Below are 15357 nucleotides of genomic sequence, written 5' to 3'. Positions count from 1 at the left end.
ATTAAGGTATCAGAGGGAAGGGGGGAGTGGGGAGGGAGGGGGGAAAAAGGGAACCGAGCTGATTCCAGGAACCCAAGTGGAAGGTGAATTTTGAGAATGATGAGTGCAACGAATGTATAAGGGTGCTTTGCTCAATTGATGTATGTATGATTGTGATAGGAGTTGTATGAGTCCCAATAAAAAGATTTAATAATAAAAAAATAAAGAAAATGCCGATAAAGCTAAAAACCTAAGCACAGCAAATACATGGGCTGTCAGAAATATGGAAGGATTCATACTCAGAGGAAGTTAAAATAGACAAGTGGGACATAGTAACAGCAAAACACTTGTGTACAGTGTAGGACTTCATCAAGGGAGTAATAAAGACATCCCATAGATTGGGAGAAAATACTTAGTAATGTCACATCCAACAAAGGACTTATTACTAACTTCTACAGAGTTCTTCAAGCTTACAATAAGAAAAAAAATAATTGCCCACTGAGGAGGTGAACAAAAACTTGAACAGAAGATTCACAAGGGAGGAAAGCTGAATGGTCAGCAAACATATGAGAAAATATTCCTTATCATTAGCCATCCAGGAAATGTAAATTAAAACACATTTGAGATACTACCTAACACCAAAAAAGATAGCCTGATTCAAATATTGGAAAGCAACAAATGTTGGAGGGGGTGTGGTAAGATAGGAATTCTCATTCACTGCTTGTGGTCTTGTAGATTTGTACTTCCCCTGAAGAAGCAATTTGCCAATACCTAAAACATATGGAAACTGAGCTACCTTACAACCCAGCAACCCCATTACAGGTTATATACCCAGAAGAAATAAGAAACAGACCACGACCAGCCTTCTGCACTCCAATGTTCATTGTAGTGCAGTTCACAATCACACATAATTGGAAACAGTTTAAATTTCCATCAACAGATGAATGGATTTAAAAAACTCTGATATATCCACACGATGGAGTGCTATGCATCCCTTAAAAATAGTGACGAAAATGGGAAGCACCTCGTCTCTTGGAAAGAGTTGGAGGACATATGCTGAATGAAGTTAGGCAAGCACAAAAGGACAAATAAAACATGAGTCCACTGAGGTGAGTTCAACCAGTAGAATGGGCATATGGGGAACACGCGCATAAAGCACAGTTCCAGTGCTGAGGATCAGATACTCTGGCAAGAGCTAGAACAAACCCAAACATGCATGTGTCAGCAAAAGAAGAAGAAGAAATAAGAACTAGAGGTACAGATAACACCTATGCTGACAGACATCCCCGTCTCCTCTTAGGCCTTCACAGCCCACAGGTGGCAATGGGGTGAAGAAGAAAACAAAATATGACAATGGGGGACCAGGGAACTATTCCTGTGTGCCAGTGCTTGAGGGCAATGTCCCTGCCTGAAGCAGCTTGTTCCCAGAGATGACTACAGGGCTGGCCTCAGCTTGAGACATTATGTCACCCCCCACCCACATCCCCCGGATGACAGCACTAAGGAGGGTAGCACTGAAAATGCAGTTTGGGAAGAGTGGCCAGTCTGACATGCCCACATGGGAGCCAAACCACAAAATTCCCGAGGAATACTGATTATAGACTTCTGACTTGGGGTTGGAGGGAGAAGGGACAGTACTTGGTACCTCACCTGAACTGGTTGGGGGGTGGTGGTCACTCACAAGGGGGCTATACTGAATGCCTAAAGTTGTAACGGGGTGGGGCGGGGCAGGAGACTGCTCCATTCCTGACTGCAGGAAGAGTAATGGGGATTCTTAGGAGGAGCACCTTTTGGTCACAATGCTGAAGACTAAAAGGGTATAATTGTCTTTAGGTAAATGGGTCCCGGAATACAGAGCCCTGAAAGAAAAGGGAATTGGACTGATGAATTCTAATGGGTCCTGCTCGCTATTGAACAGAGAGATACCCAGCTACTCTGGGTCAGGATGACAGTTTAGACTTGGCACTAGTAGTATGGTCCCCACCCTCAACCCAAACCCCTTTTCCCCCCTCTTTTGGTGTCTATCTATATAAGATAGGCAGGATAAACAATCCCAAGGAGACACTGACTGGGCTGATGGTTTGGGGCAGGTGTGGAGGTGCATGGAATGGAGGAGATACAGTGGGGAGGTTAGAAGAGAGCCAACCTGACAGGAATAGGGGAATAGCAAGAGTTCTAAAATTGATGGTGAGGACAGTACAGTGCTCCGGGTGGTGTTTGATCAATTGAAATTTATCGAAAAGGAATTATTGAGAGGTAAACAATGGGCAAACTTCAGAGTGGGGCAAGAGGAAAGAAAAACAGGAAAGAAGAAATTAATAATTATATATAGGTATAAATATAGAGATGGATATATGTAAATATATAAATATCGGAGTATTTTTCTATGTAGGTAATGTATGTATATTCAGTAAGGAAGCAGATGGACTTTGGACATCTACTTAAATCTTACCTCAGTATAAGAACAATGTGTTCTAACAATGTGGCACTATATGATACTCACCTTCCCTGAAGATAAAATGGGTGCATAAGCCAAAAGGACAAGTACTATATGAGTCTGCTGAGGTAAGCTCAAAAAATTCAAAAGGGGCATAGGGAAGAAGCTACTGTTTACATATGTGCCTGGGGTGAGGTCCAGGTAATAAGGCAGGGGTTAGACTAAACTCAGGGATACATATGGGATACATATTGTAGCCCACTAAAAAAGGAGGTGGGGAAAAGACATGGGTAGTCGGGAGAACACGGCACTAACTCATACTGGGGGAGGGTGTTGATTGGGTCTCCACAGGAAAAGAGGGACCAGATTTCAACCCGGGGCTCCAAGAAAAGAATGTAAAATACTGACATGAAGCAGGGAACCGATAGAGAGGCCTGTGGGGCCGGCCCCATTGCCCGCTAAGTGGACAGCACCACCCTCCATTGCAGAAGAATTCACTTCAGAGGACAGCACTGAAGCTACACTCAGGAAGAGGGACTTATCTGATCAGAGCAAACAGGAGTTAACCAGGGGGGGAAGGGAGAAAAAAAAGAGTGAAGCACAACCTGGCTTACCAAGCCCTGAGAACAATGTTTCTGCTCAGATCAACAGTGCACCGAGAACATAACAGGTTGGGCCCCACCACAGGACACAGCATTCTTCATTGACCCATACCACCAGGAGGGACAACACTAGAGACACAAGTCGGGAATTATGCCTGCCCTGAGCCCACTACACTGAAGCCAGCCACTGGGGGTAGGAAGCAGAGCAGCGGGGGAAGCAGAGCAATGAAGTCCCCAGGGAATGCCAGGGATTGATATGGGGCCAGGACATGGCACCCCATCAGACTCGACTGGAAAGCACTCATAAAGAACAACAAATAGACCTTGAAATATTTATAGGATTTTCTGTAGACATAATAGTAGTAGTAGTAGTAGTAGTAGTAGTAGTAGTAGTAGTAGTAGTAGTAGTAGTAACTATTGTTCTATTGTTGCTTTGTTGTATTCAGTCTTGTGATGGTGCATATTGTTGTTTTTGCATGTCTACCTGGAAGGGATAGGTGGATAAACAAACTGGAAGAGAGAACAACGCAATGACAGTTCTGGGGGGACATGGGAGAGAGGGAGGCAGGGGAAAGGAAGTGGGTGTTAACAGGTCCATGAACAAGAGAACAACAAGTGATCCAAAATTAGTGGCAAGGAGAGTGTAGGAGGTCTGGCAGGGCTGGGTCAAGGAAAATGTAACTGAGAGGAATTCCTGAAATCTAAATGAAGGCTAAACATGATAGTGGGATAAGAATAAAGTACAAAGGAAAAGAGGAAACAATTAGGAGGCAAAGGGAAGTTATAGAGATCTAAATACAGGCATATACAGATATAAATATATTTATATATGACATAGATCTATGTACATATATTTATAGGGTTAGTATTAAGGAAACAGATGGCCAGTGGTCCCCTACTCAAGTACTCCCTCAACAGAAGAACACTTTGTTCTAACAATTTACCAGTCTGAGATGCTCACCTTCGTGGCATGATCGCTGAAGACAACAGGTGCACAAGCAAATTTGGTGAAGAAATCTGATGGTGCTCAGCTATCAAAAGATATAGCATCTGAGGTCTTAAAGGCCTGAACATAAACACGTGACCATCTAACTTAGAAACAACAAACCCCACATGGAAGGAGCACATGAGCCTATCCGGACATGATTTCTGAAAACAAAGTGGGTGTATAAGCAAATGTGGTGAAGAAAGCTGATGGTACTTGGCTATCAAAGATATAGAATCTGGGGTACTATAGGCTGGAAGATAAACAAGTGGCCATCTCACTGAGAAACAACAAAGCCCACATGGATGAAGCACATCAGCCTGTGAGATCACAAGGTGTCGAAGGGATCAGGTATCAGGCATCAAGGATCAAAAATAAATCGTATCATTGTGAATGAGGGTGAGTGTGGAGTGGGGACCCAGGGCCAATCTGTGGGAAATTGAACATCCCTTTGCAGAAGTGCCGTGGGAGGAGATGAGCCAGTCAGGTTGCAGTATATAGCAATGATTAAACATACAATTTTCCTCTAGTTCTTGAATGCTTCCTCCCCCCCCGCATCATGGTCCCAATTCTACCTTACAATTCTGGCTGGACCAGAGGATGTACACTGGTACAGATAGGTTTTGGAAACACAAACACAGGGAATCCAAGACAGATGAACCCCTCAGGACCAGTGGTGAGAGTAGCGATACCAGGAGGATGGAGGGAAGGTGAGAAAGAAAGGGGGAATGGATTACAAGTATATATAACCTCCTTCCTGGGGGACAGACAGCCGAGAAGTGCGTGAAGGGCAATGTCGGATGGTGTAAGATATGACAAAATAATAATAATTTATAAATTATCAAGGGTTCATGGGGGAGGGGGAGGGAGGAGGGAGGGAGGAAATGAGAAGCTGATACCAGGGGCTCAAGTATAAAGCAAATGTTTTGAGGAGGATGAGGGAAACAAATGTACAAAAGTGCTTGACACAATGGATGTTTGTATGGATTGTGATAAGAGTTGTATGAGCCCCCAATAAAATGACTTTTAAAAAATGGGTACATAATCAAATGTGGCTGATGGTGCCTGGCTATTAAAAAGATAAAGCATCTTGTTAAAGAAAAGGAAAGTATAGATATTTTTATAAATATAAATGCAAAAATCCACAACACTTTATACTATGAATAGCATAAGATAAACATAAGCTTACAACATCTGCTTTGATGGGTAAAGAGATTTTAAACTTTTAGATTTGGACATGCTAAAGTTTAAAAAATAAAGAGGAATGTGAAGCAATAATACATAAAAAGAAAGAAGAAAATCCACGTCAGCAGATGTGAACACAAACAAGATAAAGAATCAGATGTAAGGTTACTTTTTACTTAATTTGCTTCCTAACCTCCCCATTATCCCCACTCCTGCTCATTATTTATTCTTAATATCTAGGACCTCTCGTGTACAGGTATGGGTTTTTCCCTTGCCAATAATAATTACAGATTTTGGAAATTCATGCACAATAGAAACTCAACTAAAAAAATTAGAATAATCTTCATTATTAGCTTCAATAATCTTCAATGGTTTCATAATGCCATCAGGGGCTCTGGCTTTCTACTTTTGTTCTATTCCTCAAGCCATAGCTCATATCATATGACTATAATCATGGTTGCAAGTTAGATATCCACCATAAGTATCCCGACTGTGCTCCAAATGAAGTTGGGGTTCTAGTTTAATAAAAAGGGGAATATAGGTATTAGATAAGCAACCAGAAGTATCTGCCTAATCCTTCTAATCCATGGGTTAGTCTATCTATTTTGGTTTCTAGGTCCACTGTTATTAATTTTGGTAAAGATTGTTATATCTACTTTCCTTTTCCCTTTAGGATTTTAGTTTTCCACAGTTTGAGACTCATTCCTCTTTAAAAAACAAAATAAGAAATTTGTAGATAGATAAATGAATATATGTGTAGTTTTAAAATTATAAAGAGAGTGAAGACTCACAGCCATAAATGCCCTCCAGTTTCCTTACTCCTCAGATCTGAGGAGAGATATGAGTGGTTAAAAAGGGGGGAAATAAAATTGAAATGAACTTGGAGTCTTTAAAACATACAAGTTCATTTCCAACATATGAAAAAAAGCAATTCCTCTTTTACAAAGATTACAATCTCACCTGTCTTCCCTGCCTCCCACCCCGCCATGACCCCCCCACCCCACACTCATTTAACGGAATTGGACCTTCATTCAAAGTAAATGGAAACACAGGAATTGTATTCCATGGTTAATGGGGCTAGTAAAAACCAAGAACTCTTAATATTGAAGATCCAGGGTTGCCAATAATAATGATAATTAACGTGGTTGGAAAACATTTTCCAAAGAAAGAGGATGCTTAAGTTTAGAGGACATATGAGTAGCTAGGAAATTCATTTCCCCAAAGATTAGCATGATGAGTTAGCTCAAGTCTATTAACTGCTTGAGATCACAAGAAATTAATACATAAGGCACAGTTACTTCAGTTACTTATCTCTGGGATATGGTACCACTGGGACTGATTTCTGTCTGTCAGAAATAATCAGTAATTATGAAGACAATGCAAAATCAAATAAAGTAAAAAATTTTAAATTACCCTAAAGGGGCATACGTAAGATAGGTAATTAACATTTTTATTATTACTATCAATGGAAGCCATGTAGCAGAAGATTTCCATTAAATCTATTATGCAAATTTCCTATCCTCAATATTTCAGGATCCATTTTTTTCATGCAATTCTCATGGTGATTATCTTAGAACAGACTTTCTCAATATACCTTGCTGTATTCCTTATTTTATTCTCATTATATCCCTCATACTACTACTGCTGTAATCTTCCTAAATTATTAATTTTATCATATCATTCCACTTCCTAAATCTTTTTTACTATGCATCCCTTTAGCTTTCAAAATCATGCTAAATGCTTTGGGTTAGGTCACAATGTTTTTCTTCTTCAACTTGCCTCTCTAATCTCATCCCCAATGTTCCAGGTTCTGAACTAATAAAAGGCTCCAACTTTTTATTAATTCATTTAATGATTAGGAATTGGACATATAGTGTATGCCAGGCATTGTACTAAGTGCAGGAAATCCAACCATGATCATGATAGGCCTGGGCCTTCTGCCCTGGAAATTACAGACTCGTAATGAATTGAGTCAAGTAAATCAAGCATTCGAAAGAGGCCTTGGTCTAGGTGCAAGGTAAGGTAACCAAGGAAGAGGTATTTGTTATACATTGTTTCATAACAAGTCAGCACTAAACAGTGGTTCAAACAAAACAATTATTTTTTTAACACATATCTCACATATTGTCAGGAGATACCAGTCTGGAGGAAGAAATCATGCTTGGTAAAGTGGAGAGAGAGTGAAAAAAGAGGAAGGCTCTCAATGAGATGACGACAATGATGGTTGCAACCATGGGCTCATGCATAGGAATAATTGTGGGGATGGCACAGTACCAGGCAATATTTCCTTTTATTGTGCATTGGGTTGTTATGAGTTGGTACTGACTTGATAGCTCCCAAAAGCAACAATACAGTTCTAGAGATGGGTTGATTCTGCTAGAGTCTTTCTGTTATTCAGAGTTTCTCATGCAATTATTCAGTGACTAGGTTTGGGTGCTATTGTGAAAGCTTCCTTAGTCATATGCATGAACTTGCAAGTCTAGAATAGCTGGAGTTCCTTGGGCAGCTCTATTGCTCTGTGTTTGTTCCAAGAGAACAACTTCAGAGACAAAGCTGGCCTTCTTGAGCGTTATCTTAGGACTCCATGGCCAGATGTACCAAGGAAGAAATGGAAGATGCTGCATCGTCTTTTTTCACCTAGCCCCATGTCATTGTCACCATACCTTATTAATGAGACCATCTCCCAAACCTGTGCTTGTTCAATGGAAGGGAACATAACCTCTACCTTTTTATGGAAGAGTGGCAAGGTTCTGGAAAGCATTTGGGTTTTGAATTATTGCAGATATTTGGAAAATACAACCAGCTACAAAAATCTTTCTGTAGGAAGAACTTTTTGCTTCATGCATCAATGCGCTTGGAAATACTGTTCACACATCCTTGAATATCCTTTTTCTTATTCTTGAAAAAAAATCACTGTTATGGATTGAATTGTGTCATTCAACAATATGTATTGTAAATCCTAAGCCCTTTACCTGTGAAAAGAATCTCATTTGAGGATATACTCACTCCTCATTTATTAACTTGTTCATGTTCCAAAAACAAGTTATGTGAATATCATTTTAAATGACTATGAATGATGACCACATTAGATCACTAAATGGAAGATGATTACACCATTACATAAATGCCAAATTCCATCATTACATAACTGCCAAACTATGAGAATCATGGCCCAGCCAAGTTGACATATAACTTTAACCATTTCAGTCAACATTACTCTCATCCTGAACCTTAGCATTCTGTACTGCCAGATGTACATCATATGGGCAAAATAGTTGGAAGGCAGATTTTTGGTTATTATTGTCTTAAATGCAAATGAACAAGGTAATCAATAAGTGAGTATTAGGTGTAAAGTTTTATGTTACATTATGTTGTGTTGTGATGAAATGTGATGTGTTAGTGAGTATATGTATGTGTGTGTGTGTGTGTGTGTGTGTGTGTATATATATATCTCAGCATAGGGTTTATTCAGGGAATCATCATTTCGGGCATATAAAATGAGCAGATCAGTCATGAAGAAGAAAGCACATAGGGGAAGATAGAACATGGTGGCAGATGATTTATTGATTATTATCTTGAAACTCTAAACATCTTGAAGGCATAAGTCCTTGTTCAAATTTCCATTCTAATAGCTTACTTAGCACGGACCTAAATAGCCTCTCACCCCTTTCAGTTAGTTTCTTTTATTACTTTTCTTTCTTATTATTTTCTTATATCTTAGTCAGAGAACAAGAAAAATATGCCCTGATTGGAAATACCAAGCAAGATTCTACAACGTCCATTACAGATGAAGGACTCTGTTGCAACCACACTTGCAAATTTGTTACTCATTTTAGGGGCATTCTGGCCTAATTTTGTTTTCAAGCCATTTTGCTTATGTCATGCTTTTCACCAGAATGCTACTAATAACATATAGAGATTAGACACTGCCATTGTGTTCTGCCAGAGTTCTTTTGGGTAACAATACTAGAGTAGATAAAGAATATATTTTGCACAGATGGTAAAGAATTGAATTTTCAGGATCAGTTACCCTACTATATGTGAAATTCAATGTTACCTTCGCCCCTATTCTACTGTTTTCAAATACTGCAAGTTGAGTCTACCCAACTGCAGAATATTGAAGTAGCTTAATATGTTTTGTAATGATTACAAGCAAAATACTGGATTGTTTTGTGTGGCCCTGCAGCTAAGTTCTGGGCTGTTCAAACTTACCCAGTGAACCTTAGAAGACAGGCTTGGTGATCTGTTTCTGAAAAGTCGGTTTCCTAGGGGGCAGTTCTAGTCTACACACATGGGCTCATCATGAGTCAAAATCAACTCCACTGAAACTGCGAGCAAAGTACTAAGTAACCAACGCAGATGGTCACATTTATATCTTTGTTGTTAGGTTCCAAGAAGTCCGTTTTGATCAGTGATGACCCCATGTACAACAGAAGGGAACAGTGCTTGGTCCTGGCTTCATAATTATTGCTAAGTCCACTGTGTTAATCCATCTACTTGCTGACCAAGCATCATGCTTACTTTCAGGGACTGGTCCCTCAGGATAACATGTCCAGAGTGCCTGAGATGAAGTATCATCGCCCTCTCTTCTAAGGACTTTCCCACTGTACTTCTTCCAAGACAGATTTTCCCCCTAGCTCTGGTACTCTATGGTGTATTCAATATTCTAAGTCAGGACAGTAATTCAAATTCATCAATACTTTTATGGTCTCCGTTTCCCATGCACATTTTGAAAATACCAGGCATCAAATCCTTAAGGTGACTTCTTCGTACTTTATCATTTGAAAGAGCTTTTTTTTGCAGAAGCTTTCTCTATATAATGTAGGGTTTGATGCCTTGACTGCTGGATTTCATGGGCATTGAGTTTAGATCTAAGTACAATTAAAGTCTTGAAAGTTTCACTCTTTCTCCACTTATCATGATGCTGTCTATTGGTCCAGTTGTGGGAATGGTTGTTCTCTTTTTCATTATTAATTTAATAAATCATTTTATTGGGGGCTCTTACAGACTCCCTAACAATCCACACATGAATTGCATCGAGCACATCTGTACATATGTTGCCATCATTTCCAAAACATTTCTTTTTGTTGAGAGGTAATCTATACTGAAGGTTATAGTCTTTGATCTACATAAGTTAAGTGCTTCAGATTCTCTTTAGGTTCAACAAACGACTTTAGGTTATCTGCCTATATCAGGTTGCTAATAAGTCTTCCTCCAATCTTGATGCCACATTCTATTTACAATTTTAGCATTGATTATTAAGAATTTCTATATTTAAAATAAAATGTGGAAAGGGAAATGTTGCTTCAAGATATGTTTCTCTTTATCATTTAATGCATGTAAAAACAAAACCAAAAAATTAAATATTTATATGTAAAATAAACTGATAGTGTATGGGTGATGCAGTCAATCATATGAATTATCCCTAAATTGAAAAATATGCTTCTATTATGAAATATTTGGGAATAATTCTTATATCTGCTTCCATACTTTAGCAGAGATAACAAACTGAGTATATGAAACCATTTTAACCTTGTTCCTATCATTTCCTATTGGAGGGCTTATACTTGGTTAGTTCAGTCCCTTAGGAATAAATCACTCTGAGACCAAGAGATCTCATGATCCCTCGGCATATTTATTGAACTTAGTTGATGAAAGATAATGCATGTACTCCAAAATTATTAGGAGGACATGAGGCTTGACTTTCCCAAATTAGAATTGTATTTAATAGACATATTAATTAGCTATGTGGAAGGATATGGTGATCATTGATCACATAAGGAATCTTTTAAAATGTTAATAACTACTTTCTATTTGTTTAGTTATTATTTATGATTATAGATGTAGCTGTTCTGAATTTTCCTCAATCAGGGACCAGTCTTTTTTTTCTTAAATGGGTGCCAGTGTCTTCTTCCCCCTTCTGATAGCAGTATAAAGAATTCAACCTGCCTCATGAATAAAGTAATTGCTTAAATTTCTTTCCTATTGTGAGTTTCTATTTCTTGATTTTTTTTCCTTAAAGACAACCATGAAATCAATGCACTAATTACCTTTCCAATATCCTTGCCTCTGAATTTTGTTCCACAAATGTAGCTACATGAAACAAGCGGAGCAAGCAGTCAATGAACTGATTACTGTTGAATGCCACATGTGCTAGCTACTTGATCATAATTCAATGTCTACTCAAATGAAAATAAATATTTTTCATGGTTGAAAGCATGATTCTTTCCTCCATAGTGTCAATTCTATTTCCATATTTACAGCGTAAACTACCTTCAGGAAACTTTGCAATTATTTTAAAAATGAACAAAATTAATGAGAAACAGCAATTAAGTTGAGTGTCTACTAAAAGACTTATTTGGATGTAGTCCCAGACAATGTCCTTGCCTAATGGGAGGAAGGGAAATGAGGCAACCTGATTTCCAGTAAATGTGACTTCGGCCTGCAAAGTGTCCTTAGCCAAAAGTACTCTCGGAATATAAGGAAACCCAAAGCTGAAGCCAATGTTCAAAATACCCATATAGTAATTTCTATGGATGTGAGATATGGAATAAGAGAGAGAGGGAAAGGATGTATAGAAAATTACTGGTAGGATGCAGAAACTCTGACGAATAGTGGTCTTTGGGCAAAAAGAACCTCCTTTCCATTTAAACAATTTTTGTTTGCTATTTAATTTTTATACCAAGTATATATTACTTTTCACCAAAAATTTCAATGTAATTGGAAAGTAGTATTTTTAATTTCAAAAAAATTTAAAGATAATATTAAAACAAATTGTTTGTTACAAAACTATCCTTTTAACTATGAATACTGGGCAAAGATGGTTAGATCTAGTATTAGCTCTACATGATGTCTCCCCAGGGAGAAATTTGTTGGTGGTTCCAGTCAATGCAGAGGTGCCTTGGTAGAAAGGTTTAGCATACTGGGTCTTAACAAATCAGGTACTGAGAAGCCTATGGAACACATTTTTACTTGGACTCACATGAAAGAACCTTGAGTTGGAATCAACTCAATAGCAACTTAATATGGTTTTAGATAGACCTCGGAGTGAAATTGATATATTCAACAATTTGGGGCTACTCTGCAATAATGCTTTCTAAAAAAATCTCTCTTCTAAGGACAGTAAATAATTAAATCCAGACCCAGAGAAGAGAATGATACTGGGGCCTAAAATTCTAAACACACAGTTTGGAGACCACTATGGATAACAATGGAAGCCTCAATCCGTCTGTAGTTTCCCTAAGTAGATTCAGTCTCCAGTGAATACCCACTAACCATCGTCCAGGAATGTGAATAGCTTTACTATGGGTCAAAGAACATTGTAAAGTGGATTTTAACAGCTGGAGTTAGGTTGGAATGCAACATCTTACAATTGGATCTCCCTTTCGACTGATTTTGAATTCATTCCATTTAAAAATATTTTCTGTTTTCTTTTTTGTTGAGGAATTTCTATGTTTTATCTGGTCATTATGCATAAGTTTTCAGTGATTTCTTCCTCCAGGTCTGTTCTTAGTCTGAGAGCTCCACTGAGATCAACAGGTCTCATTTTGGGTGATCCTTCTGGCACTTGCAATCCCAATGACACAGCTTCCAGCATCAACAGCAACACACAAGCCCACACAATATGGGACATTGACAGACAAGTGGTCGAGTAAATGTTGAAGCTGTCAAGGATTTCATCTTGCTTGGATACACAATCAATGCTCATGGAAGCAGCACTCAAGAGACCTAAAGACATATTGCCTTAGGTAAATCTGCTGCACAAGACCTCTTCAGAGTATTGAAAAGCAAGGACATTACTTTGAGGACTAAAATGTGCCTGACCCAAGCCACAGTATTTTCAATTGCCTCACATGTATTTGAAAGTTTGACCTTGAATAAGGAAGACCAAAGAATTTATGTATTTGAACTGTGGTGGCAGAAAAGAATGTTGAAAGTACCCCGGCCTACCAAAAGGAAAAACATATCTGTCTTGGAAGGAGTACGGCCAGAGTACTCCTTAGATGAAAGATGGCAAGATTTTGTCTTATATACGTTGGACATGTTGTCAAGGCAGATCAGTCCCTGAAGAAGGACATGATGTTTGGTAAAGTAGAGAGGCAGAGAAAAAAAGAGGAAGGCCCTTAAGGCGACGGATTGATCCAGTGACTGTAACAATGGGCTCAAGCATGGGAACACTTGTAAGGTTGATGCAGGACCAGGCAGTATTTCATTCTGTTGTACATAAGGTTGCTATGGGTCAGAACCAACTCGATGGCACCTAACACCACAATGACATTTGGTCATTGCTTTAGGTCATTTTTGGCTTTTGGCTTTGTTTTGTATGTGTTTCTGAGTAGGGAAGTTAAGGTGAGTGGAACTATGAAGATAGTAACTGGATTATAATTACCTGGGGTCTGGAAAGGGAGAAATGGGCCATCAACAACAATGAATATAAGAAGGGAAAAATATTCCAAAGTTGGTTGTAATGATGTTTGCTTAACCCTCCTTAATATTGTTCAACTATTGAATTATATTATATTATAATGATATCTCAGCAAAACTATTTTTAAATCTCTTCTAATCTGGAGCTCTGGTGGCATAGTAGAGCTACCCTTTGGGTTGCAAGATCAGCAGCTGAAACCAATTAGGTTCTCCTGGGACATAGATCAAGATTTCTGCTCCTATAAAGACTGTCAGCCTAGGAAACCCAAAGGGGCACCTCAACTCTGTCCTGCGAGGGCTCTATGAGTCAGAATCAACTCAATATCTGTGACTTTTGGTGTGTGTCTTTTTTCCTTTTTTGTAAGTGACTTCTTGTCATATGTATGTATTTTAAAATTAAGATTAGAGTCTTAAAGTAATGCAAACATGAAGGAGATGTCTGGTGGGATGCAATCTAGGATAAGTGCTTTAGCGAGCACCGGAAAGAATACATAGACATTAAAGAAAATCCGCAGGATGGCTAAGATGTATCAGACTTCCCCGAATAAGAGAAGTCTCTAGCCCTTGGGAAAAGGATGGAGCTGTTGGTTTCTTTAAAGACATAAAGCCTGAACAATCTTGTGAAGTGGCTCTGAATTAGAATTCACCCAAAGGCAATGGGTGGGTTGCAAACTGGAAGTCCCTGAGTGGTACACATGGTTAAAACATTATGCTGGGTTGGGAATTAATGGCTTGGGAGTTTGAGTCCAACAAGATGTCTTTGGGAAGAAAGGCATGGTGATCCACTTCTGAAAATTCAGTTTATGAAGAACAGTTTTTCTCTGATACATCTGGGGTCTCTGAGTCAAAAATGACTCACCAATAATTGGTAAAGTTGTGAACTGCCTTAGTTCCTCTCCCCTTTATATCCACCTTTTAAGCCCTCTTTTAGTTTTAAAGGAGGAGGTATTCAAGAACCCTTCTGGTTTCAGAGAAGTCTTGATACTATGCTCTAGCTTTCTTTAGAATGTTCAACTTGCTTTCTTTATCAACAACTTGTTCTTGGGATAAATAGATGAATATATTGTGAGGTATATCTTGTACATTTTATAAACCTACGTATCAATGACCATACAGGTTGCCCACTTGCTTTTCAAACCTTGAGAAATTCCTTCACATACTGAACCTGGAATGTGGCTTTGGATCAATGGGATAATCGCAAACATGGAAAAAGTAGAGAGTTGAAAAGTTGTGAGATATTGGAGTTTGCCCTCTCATTTCTCTTGTGATAGCATGTGAACAAACTCAGTGTAGTCGATGGATGATGACAGCTAAATGGTCCAAATATTTTCTTTGACCCTGTCAACAGACAACCCGGTCAAGCAAGAAACATGTGAGTGAGGTCATGAAGCATTACATGAACCACGAACTCATGAGTGAACCTAAACAACATTCTGTCACAGAGAGATGTGCTATCCTAGATGAAATGGCAGGAGCATGAACAAATAAATGATTGTTGTTCTGAGCCACTAAATTTTGACATGTCTTTCTATATAATGTAAGCCTTTACATAACTAAATATCACTTTTAGCTACTACTTAAATTGTTATTTTTTAAGCAAAAGGGAAGAAATTTATTGGAGCCCATACGGGAAACCCTGGGGGGGTTCAGCATACCCTACTGTGTAGGCATGCCAAGCAAAGAGTCATACCATTCACTGTACCCCCATGTCCCAGAGGGACTCCCTTTGAGCCAAGCCCCACAGC

This window comes from Tenrec ecaudatus, chromosome X (genome assembly GCF_050624435.1).
Source record: "Tenrec ecaudatus isolate mTenEca1 chromosome X, mTenEca1.hap1, whole genome shotgun sequence".
Classification (NCBI taxonomy): domain Eukaryota; kingdom Metazoa; phylum Chordata; class Mammalia; order Afrosoricida; family Tenrecidae; genus Tenrec; species Tenrec ecaudatus.
Note: the sequence above shows the minus strand (reverse complement) of the source record.